This window comes from Propithecus coquereli, unplaced genomic scaffold (assembly GCF_000956105.1).
Source record: "Propithecus coquereli isolate 6110/MARCELLA unplaced genomic scaffold, Pcoq_1.0 Scaffold126, whole genome shotgun sequence".
NCBI classification, from domain to species: domain Eukaryota; kingdom Metazoa; phylum Chordata; class Mammalia; order Primates; family Indriidae; genus Propithecus; species Propithecus coquereli.
The window spans coordinates 5,594,056-5,603,145 of NW_012136747.1; the positions used below are offsets into that span (position 1 = coordinate 5,594,056).

Below are 9,090 nucleotides of genomic sequence, written 5' to 3' on the forward strand. Positions count from 1 at the left end.
AAATGAAAAAACAGATTTTCACTGTAACTAAAAGGTACCTGTACAAAATAAGTACAATAAAACAAAATAATGTTGAAATTCATTGTCTGCTGGAAATCTGTTGAGTTAAAGGGGAAATTAGCAAGTGTTGGGAAGCACTGAAAACATAGCGGCACCAAATGGAAACTTCTTCCCTGAGAGGAAGCAAAAGGATTGTAAAGGGAACCGCTTTTTGCCAAGTAGGAGAAAGGTTTGTCTTATTCTGTCTCCAGGCATCACCTGACATCATCTCGTGGCCGTGCCTCACCGGTCTATGCTTAGGAAGAACACTGCACTTGATGATGGATGTCGCTATCCACCTACCTACCTACCTACCTACCTACCTAGCTCTCTCTATATATTTTTCAGTGCCCCGAAAAAAAAAGCAGGACCAGATCACGGGTGGCGACTCCTGGCATTCATAAAGCCACATTCACGGCAAACACTGCGGGTCGACTGCACGCATGCAGAGCAGACGTTTCTAATCGACCACAGCCCCCCCTCCTGCAGAGCCGGGGCGCAGCTTTGCATTCTGAAATGCTGTGCCGTAGGCAGCCCACACTTGATCGGAGCTGACACCCGGTGACATCTCTGGACCCCATAATCCCTCAGGTTCCTTCCACAAATGGAGCTCTCATGTTACCCAACTCTGGTTTTCCAGACAGGGAAAACGGGGACTGAGATGACGGAGTCCGGAAAGCTGAGAGGGCCCGCGAGCAGGCAGGCCCAGGGAGCCCAGCTGTCCCCACCGTGTCCGATGAGACCTGAGCTGGCAGGGGGCCGAGTCGGGGCCACGTTACACCAGGCAGAGATGGAGTGATGGGCCAGCAGCCACCGTGTGTCGTGTCTGGTGGGGATCCCAGTGTGGACCTCAGGAGAGGGGACAAGGAGGGAGCAGCTGGCAGGGTGGGGAGGGGTGGAGGAGACACAGGCCCACCTGGGTCACATTGCAGGGGGGAGGGGAGGCACCAGCTGGGGACCAGGCAGTGGCCAGGCCCCGGAGAACCATCAGGTGCGGAGCGAGTGGGAAGCAAGAGGTGGCCAAGGCAGATGGGGGATGAGAGACAAGGGAGGAGAGGTGGGAGGGCCTTCCCAATCCCCCCACCTCCCAGCTCCCTCTCTAAGCAACTTCCGTGCCCACAGTTCCCGAGCACATCATGGCAGAAACCATGGGTCCAGATCTAGAATGAGTTACCCACCGCCATCCTCCTCCTCACTGGTATCCTGGTTAATGGGGTCGGGGGAGATCAAGAAGCACATTAAAGGAGTAAGAGAACTAATACCCACGTTCCAGACACTGTGCCAGGCACTTCCCGAGCATCATCTCTCGTCACCTGGAAATGACTCCAAGAGACAGGTGTTTTGTTCCCCATTTCACCAATGAGGAAACTGAGGCTCAGGGAGGTTAGGAAATACAGCCGATGGCTGGTAGAGCCAGGAGTCAATCAAACACAGGTACATTTGGCTCCAGAACTTCTGGCCCTTTGCATATACAAGGCTGCATAGAAGACAATTATACTTATGGAGAAAAACTAGCAAAATTCCATTCCAAGCTCCCCAGCAGACAATTTAGAAAAGAGAAGAAGAAACAGGAATGCGCGATCCCTGACTGTGGTTGTGGGGGAAAGAGAAAAGCTCCTCGACCCGCTGGGCGGGTGGATGGGCTGAGTGGCCGGGAGGGGTGGCGAGGGCCCTGCGGGCTGGTCGGGCTGAGATGGTCTCGCCTTGCCCCCTCCCTCCTCCTGCCTGACTGAGCCCTCCTGCTGATCCGGTGTCGTCCCACTGGGCCGGCATTTCACTGGCTGCCCCCGTCCCCAACCTTGTGGCCCCTGTGCCACTGACCCAGCACCATCACCTCTCCTTGGATCCCTGCTTGGCCTCCTCCTGGGTCCACCTGTCCCTACCACCTGCCCCTCTGACCCTTCCAACCCTGGGTCACATGTGACCACACCATGCCCCTGCTTCAACCTCCAGTGGTCCCTGTTGTTTTCAGGAGAATGAAGTCCTTAATGGGACGGTCCATGCATTGGGGAACCTTGGGGAGGTCCCATCTGCTTTCGGGCCTCATTGCCCCATCTGTGAATTGGGCAGTCAGACAGAACGATCTCTAAATGCTCTCCTAGCCCTGATAGTCTGTGTTTCCAGGGACTACACGGAATGTGGCTTCAGGCCGGAACTATTTCACCTCAAAAGTTGGAGGCTGGGGGTGGGGGTGGAGATGACTTCAGGGACCACAACTGACTCATTCACTTTGGCACCTGCTAACCCCTTGGTTTGAAGCGGTCCTGCTGCCCAAACGATCTCCCCCAGACTCCTACACATCCCTCAGAACCCCACTCAAGCATCTCCAATTCTGGGAGGCCCTCTGATTTGCCCCAAGTAGGGTCGATTACTTCCAACTACTGTCTCCCTCCTGAGCTACCTTATAACCATCTGTGGGCCAGAACCTGGGCTGGATTCTGGGGACACGGGAAAGATAATAGCTGTGGAAGAAAATTGGTCAGAGCCCCTTGAGCACAAACCTTTGTTCAGAAATACCAGGCCCAAGAAGACTCTGAAGGAGCCTTCAATTTGGAGAAGGAGGGTGGAATATCGCACCGGGATTTAGCAAGGGGGCTCAGCCAGAGTTCAGCTAGTTTTGGATATAGCCAGTTGAGGAGGGTTTTTGGAAGAGTGAGGAATTGTTCTCGAAAATTAGCAGCCACTGTTTGGCGATTTGGATTTTATCAGCGGGCAGGTGGGAGGGACGGCTGTGAGGACAAGGACCTGTGAGCCCACCGTGGAACGTTCTCAGTCCTTCGGGGTCTCTTCGAGAGCTGCATTTATTGAGCACTTAGGTGCATCAGACTGTTTTCTAAGAACACTGTGTTATTAGCTCACTTGGTCCTTATAAAACTGCCACGGGGGAGGTACTGTTCTTAGCCCATTTACACATGAGACTAAGGCTCAGAGTGGTTAAGTGACTTGCCCATAATCACACAGCTACAACATGGTGGAGTAAGGAATTAAACCCAGGCAATATTTAGCACTCACATGGGCACAGCTCTTTACAGCTTTTAAAGTGTGTGCACAACTAGCATTTCATACACTGTCACGGCAACCTAGCGAGACAGGAATGACAGCAATTCTGAGTCCTGTTTTGCAGTTGAGGTTAGGAGGCCCTGAGAGGTTGGCGTCACGTCCCAGGCCACACAATGAGTTTGGTAGAGGGGGAGGGGGGTGTTGATTAAATTTGGGCTCACTACCAGCACTGAGGCCTGGCCCCTGTGACAGCCTGGGGACATCCCCTTCGCTGACTTGCTCAGATATTTTCCACCACCAGGGCTATGACACACCGATGCTCCCATCATCACAGAGCCTGGCGGGGCGGGCTGTGCGAAAGCAAGGCAGGAAGCGCTGAGCTGTGAGAGGCGCAGGTGGGGGGTCCCCGGCCTCTGATTCCAGGAAGCCAGGACGCAGAGGGGAGGGAGGGGCTGGCAGAAGGCGCATCCCATCATCCTCCATTCCCCCGCCCCACAGAGAGGAGGCAGGCCACTGCCCTGTCTACAGAGTCCCCAGGCTTGTGGGGGAGGGCGTGACCGTGGAGGACGCAGACAGGTAAACCTGCAGTCACAACCCTCCCGTGGCCTGGAAGAAAATCAGCCTGGTCCGGTTAGCACAAGTCTTTGCTGGGAAATGTTGCCTGAGAACACCCCAAAGGAGGCTTCTCACCTGGGGGAGCGGAGGGGAGTGTCGGACAGGGCTTTAGCGAGGGGGCCAGCCAGAGTTCAGCTGGTTTGGGAAATGGTTGAGGATGGTTCTTGAAAGAGAGAAGAATTGTTCATTCATTTATTCATTCACTCAACAAACATTTAGGAGAGCCTATTACGTGCTCCGGCAGTGGACAAAATCTCCACCCTGCTCCTGCAGCCTTTGTGGCCCTCTGGGGCAGTGTGGGGCAGTGGTTGTAGCCCTCACTCCGGCGCTGGGCAGCCTGGGTTAAGTCCTGCTTCTGTTGCTTACCAACTGTGACCTGGGGCAAATACCTAAGCCTCTCTGTGCCTCAGTTTCCCCCTCTGTAAAAGATGGGAATGCCACGACTATCGGGAGGATGAAAGAAGTAAAGGCATGTAAAGTAATTAGGAGAGAGGAACTGGCTGGGGGGCAGGTAGACAGGGACAGGGCTGTGACCAGCAGCCCAGGGGCTGCAGGGGTGGAAGCCACTAACGTGCGCATGGCTGTCCTCTCAGATACGCTGCGGCCACCTTGGCGATGCTGTTTGGCGCAGGGCTGAGCTGGACACCACTGCAGGCTGGGGCTCTGCCACTGCCTTGCCTGTCCAGCCTCCTGTTCCTGGTGGCCCAGCTCCCCCAGGCACGTGGGTAGGTCTCGAGGGTAACAGTTTGAGGTGTGGCCCGAATCTCTAGTGACCCGATTCTAGGAGGTGTGAAAAATGCCGAAGGAAAGCTATGGAGTCTTCCTCCTCCCTCTCAAATCCAGTGTGTTAGCTGCTGCCAGCTTAGCCCAAGGCCAACGGCATCGCGTCCCTCCCAGTCCTGTCCCACTTGGCGCCTTTAAGCCTCAGTCTCCTCACCTGTAAAATGGGGTGAAGGGCGCAAAGAAGGGGGATCTGTCTTACTTCTAAGCTCCCTTTTGACTGAACTAGTCTGTTCTGTGGCCTCTGAAAGGATGGGGAGGGGACTCTGCTCACTCTTTAAAAAGACACAGCAAATTTGTCACGAGAGTCTTCCCCCAACTCCCATCTCAACTTTAAATTCCCTGGGCAAGGGAATTTTGCTTGGAAGAACCCAATGTGACACGTTTGGTAGGCGACCCATTATTCATTCGTTATAATGTGTTTACTGAAATCCTGCTATGTGCGCTGGACTGTTCGAATTGGACCATTTCGATTTGAGGGGGCTGGGATTGCTTGGAACGTGCTTGGTATTGGTGAACCCCAGTGTTTGGGTGGGTGTCCCCGGCCAACAGTACACTGATTCCTGGAACAGTTTGTGTAGGAGGACACCTGCTAGGACGCTGGTCAGAGCAATCAGCCAGGAACGGAATGTGTTGGCAAGAGAGTTCTATTGCTTGTGATTTATGCAAATATGAAACCAATAATGAAAGCTTTACTGCTGGGATCCCAAGCCCAGCTGCTGACGGGGGCTGGAGGTTGGGTAGGTAATATTAATAGCAACAGTGATGGCGACGATTACAACAGTGCGTAGTAAGCACTTAGCAGGTGCAGGCACGGTTGTAAGTTCCTCACATAGGTTATGTCTTTTAATTTCCACAACAGCACTTAGGGTTATTGTCTCATTTTCTCTATGAGGAAACAGAGGCACAGTAAGATCCAGTAACCTGTAGCTCAAGGTCATGTGGCTAATAAGTGGTGGAACCAGGACTTGAACCCAGGCTTCTGACTCCAGTAACAGTTTGTAACCCACACAGTGTGACACGATAGGGAGTGGTGGGGTCTGTGTCAAACTGAAATTGCTCCCGGGCAGCCGCCACTGATTGTTGCCATGCTGGGACGCAGACCAGATCTTCTAAAATTTTTAAGAGAAACAGGAAATTCCACTTCTTATGCAAAGCATCCTTATTTTTAAATATTGGCCGCTAATTTTAAAAATTGAAGACAAGCGGGCCAAGTAAAATGTGTCTGCACACTAGATAGGGAGGAAGAAAGGAAAGCCATCCAACAGGATTTGTTGTAAAGGTCACTTCTTCCTGAGCCTGGCTAGGCTGAGTGCTCTGTCCTCCAGTCCCCTGCTTCCTGAGCCTGGCCGTGACCCTCTGCAGGCCGTGAGCCACCGTCCATTGCCAGATCCCAGCACCTGCCACAGGCTGCTCATTGAGTGCATGTGTGGCGTGGTAACTGGGCGAAGGGGAGGAAGGAGAGAAGAAAGGAAGGGACGTGGGGACGACAGTGACAGGTTCTGAGAAACCAACGTGGACGGATGAAGGCACAGAGACCGCTGGCATCAGGAGCCCTCTCTGCTCACCAGGTCAACAGCAGCCTGGTGATGCAGCTTATCAGGGAGAAGAGAGGCATTTGGGGAGACCCGAGTGAGTGCTGGAGCTTCCCGTGAGAGGGCAGCCTCCAAGGAGAACCTCGGGTGCCCGTGACCTTGGACACGGCTCCCTTCGAGGGCAAGAGCCAGACCCGCAAACTGGACTGTCTGCAGGAGGGGATGTGGCTGCAACATCTGGAGGCAAGAAAAAAAAGTTAAAAATTGGAATTTTGTGTCCTTTGGAAATTTTTATTAACTCTCTGCCTAGGGCCTATGTGTATAGTGATGACATTGCTCTTGCATTTCATTTTTTAGGGTTTATTTTTGGATAGTATACTGAGAAGAGCACGGGACTGGGAACCAGGTCACTTACTTGGGTTCCAGTCCCAACTCCATTGCTGTGTGACCTTGGGTAGTCTCCACCCACTCTCTGGGTCTCTGTCTGCCGTGTCTGTTCCAGGAACCCCTCCGGCTGGGACACCACAGTGGAGGAGAAGGTCAGACTGGGTGACGCATGCAGAGTTTCCATTCTGTGACCCCGACATGGCTCGAGGCAGCACCTCTCAAACCCCAACTTCTGCTCAGTGTCCGCGTCCCTGACCGCCTGCCTGGGGAAGCAGTGCGGGGGCGGCTGGGGGCCTGGTGAGCTCATCCCAGTGGAACCTTCAGACAGAGGCCAGAGGCCAGAACCCTGGGCTGGAACAGAAGGGGTGGAGTGGGAAGGAGGGAGGGACACAGAGACGGGAAGGGTGGCACTGGGAACGGGCCACTGGCTCTGAAGTCAGAGGGTCCTGGGTTTGAACCCCGGCTCCCAGCACGTCCTGGCTGTGTGAGGTGGTTCTCTGAGCCTCCAGTTTCTCACCTGTCAAATGGGGAGAAATGACCATTGTTCTCCCTGGGGTGAGGCCCGTCGTGGGCCTCGTTAGCTGTATTGTAAGTCAGACAACACGTAGGGACCGGGAGTCCCTGTTCAGGTGGAGGAAGACGGGCCACCGAGGTGGTAAGTCCTGAGAAGTCTCACACTTGAGTCGGTCACAGGCCACCCTGACACATTCTTGCTCCTTGAAGCGCCGAAGGGGCATCCCTAAGTGTTGCTGAGGGCCCTGTCCTCTGGCGCACTGGGAGACAGAGGGGAAGGAAGCGCCACGGCCAGGCGCCTGCCGTCTGCCCACTGCTCTCCCCGGGCTCCACTGCTTCCTTCCAGAGGAGCAACTGAGCCTTATTCTTTTTCCTTTTCTTGTTCTTTTTCTTGTTGTTATTGTTGTTCTTTTTTGTGGCGGGGTTGAGGCTCAACACCAGTTTAATGGATGAGCAAGCGAGTTGCAGCACCTACGAGTGCATTGGACAGAGGTGACAGAGTGGCCTCCGGGGACCCTGCCTGAGCGGCCTTGGGAAAGATGTGCCCAATAAGCAACTCCATGAGTGAGTTTCCCTTCCATCCAGCAGCAGCTCAGCTCCACTCTAGGGGCCTGCGGGAGGGAGCAGGTGACGCCTGAGTTTTCGTGGCGGTAGCTCAGGTGCAGAGAGGATATGCTTCAGGAGTGACTCAAGGACTCAGGGCCACATGGAACCTGTGGGACACTGGTCCCCACCCGCATTGTCAGCAGCCAGCCTGTACCTGCCCCCTCGCCCCACTTGTTAGGGGCTGAATTGTGTCCCCCAAACAGCACACTGAAGTCCCCGTGTGTCTGTCTCCATGGACATGTCTCCATGTCCGATTTCCTTCCTTTTTTAAAAACACCAGTCATACGGAACGTAAGGTCCACCCTAATCCAGTGTGACCTCATGTTAACTTGTTTACATCTGCAAAGACCCTATTTCCAAATAGGGTCACGTTCACCTCTTCGTCTTGCGTGGAGAGAGTCCAGCCCACCCTGGAGAAGGCTCTGTGCTAAGCCGAGCCTCTCTCTGAAACCCCCTGGGGAGGCCCAGGGGCTGCGGTGAGGAGGTGAAGGGGTGGGCTCCGTGTGCCCCAGCCAGACACTGTCTAGACAGGTGTCTGGAAGGATGGAGCAAGGGGGCGGCTTAAAACAACAGACATTCATCCTTTCCCAGTTCTGGAGGCTGGGAGGCCAAACTCAGGGTGTCAGCAGCGCCGTGCTCTCTCCGAAGGCTCTAGGGGAGGAGTCTCACATGTAGCTGGGACTACAGGCACTTGCCACCACGCCCAGCTGATTTTTAAAATTTTCCACAGAGACAAGCTCTCCCTGTGTTGCCCAGGCTGGTCTCGAACTCCTGACCTCAACTGACCTCCATCCTCGGCTCCCCAAGGCGCTGGGATTACAGGTGTGAGCCACTGCCCCTGCCCCTTATGATTCCTCAACTCCTCACCTGTCTGATCCTTAGCTGCTGTGCTCACTCCTCTGTGGGAAGGGGAAAAGGGCTATTATTATTTTTTGAGGGGGATCATATATTTTTTATTTGTTCAGGTATAATTTACATGAGTGAAATTTTATCCTTTTAAGGCTACATTTCTATGAATGTTGACAAACAACACAGTCATGTCACCACTACACAATCAGGATATAGAATCGTCCCTCACCACAGAACGTTCCCTTGAGTGCCTTTGCAGTCAGTCCCCTCTCCCCATCCCCAGTCACTAGCCGTCACTGATCTGATTCCTGTTCCTGTGGTTTTGCCATTTCAAAAATGTCGTATAAATAGAATCATATGTAGCTTTTTGAGTCTGCCTCCTTTCACTTAGTGTAATTCTTTGGAGATTCGTCCGTGCAGTTTTATGTATTAGTGATTCATTGCTTTTTATTGTTGGATAGTTATTTATGCATGCACCACAATTTCTTTACCCATTCACCAGTTGATAGACATTAGCGTTGTTTCCAACTTTGCCGATTGTGAATAAAGTTGCAGTAAACATTTGTGTGTGGAAATGAGGCAAGAGCAGGAGGAAGGCCAGGTGACCACGGAGGCGGAGACCGGAGTGGTGTGTCTCCAAGCCAAGGGACGCCAGGGACTGCCGGGATCATCAGATACCAGGGAGAGGCAGGGAAGGATCCTCTCCCAGAACCTTCAGGGAGAGAGTGGACCTGCCAACACTCTGATTTCAGATGTTTGGCCCCCA

At 53.6% G+C, this 9,090-nt stretch overlaps 1 protein-coding gene across 1 annotated transcript in view; it reads left to right on the forward strand.

Moving 5' to 3' along the window:
• Positions 1-6,631: 6,631 nt before the first annotated feature.
• The window catches only part of TMPRSS6 (transmembrane protease, serine 6), a 41,535-nt gene continuing 39,076 nt past the window's right edge, over positions 6,632-9,090 (forward strand). The window contains exon 1 of the mRNA XM_012638046.1: positions 6,632-6,653. The gene's annotated coding sequence lies outside the window, so the exon portion shown is untranslated. The remainder of the gene's footprint in view (positions 6,654-9,090) is intronic.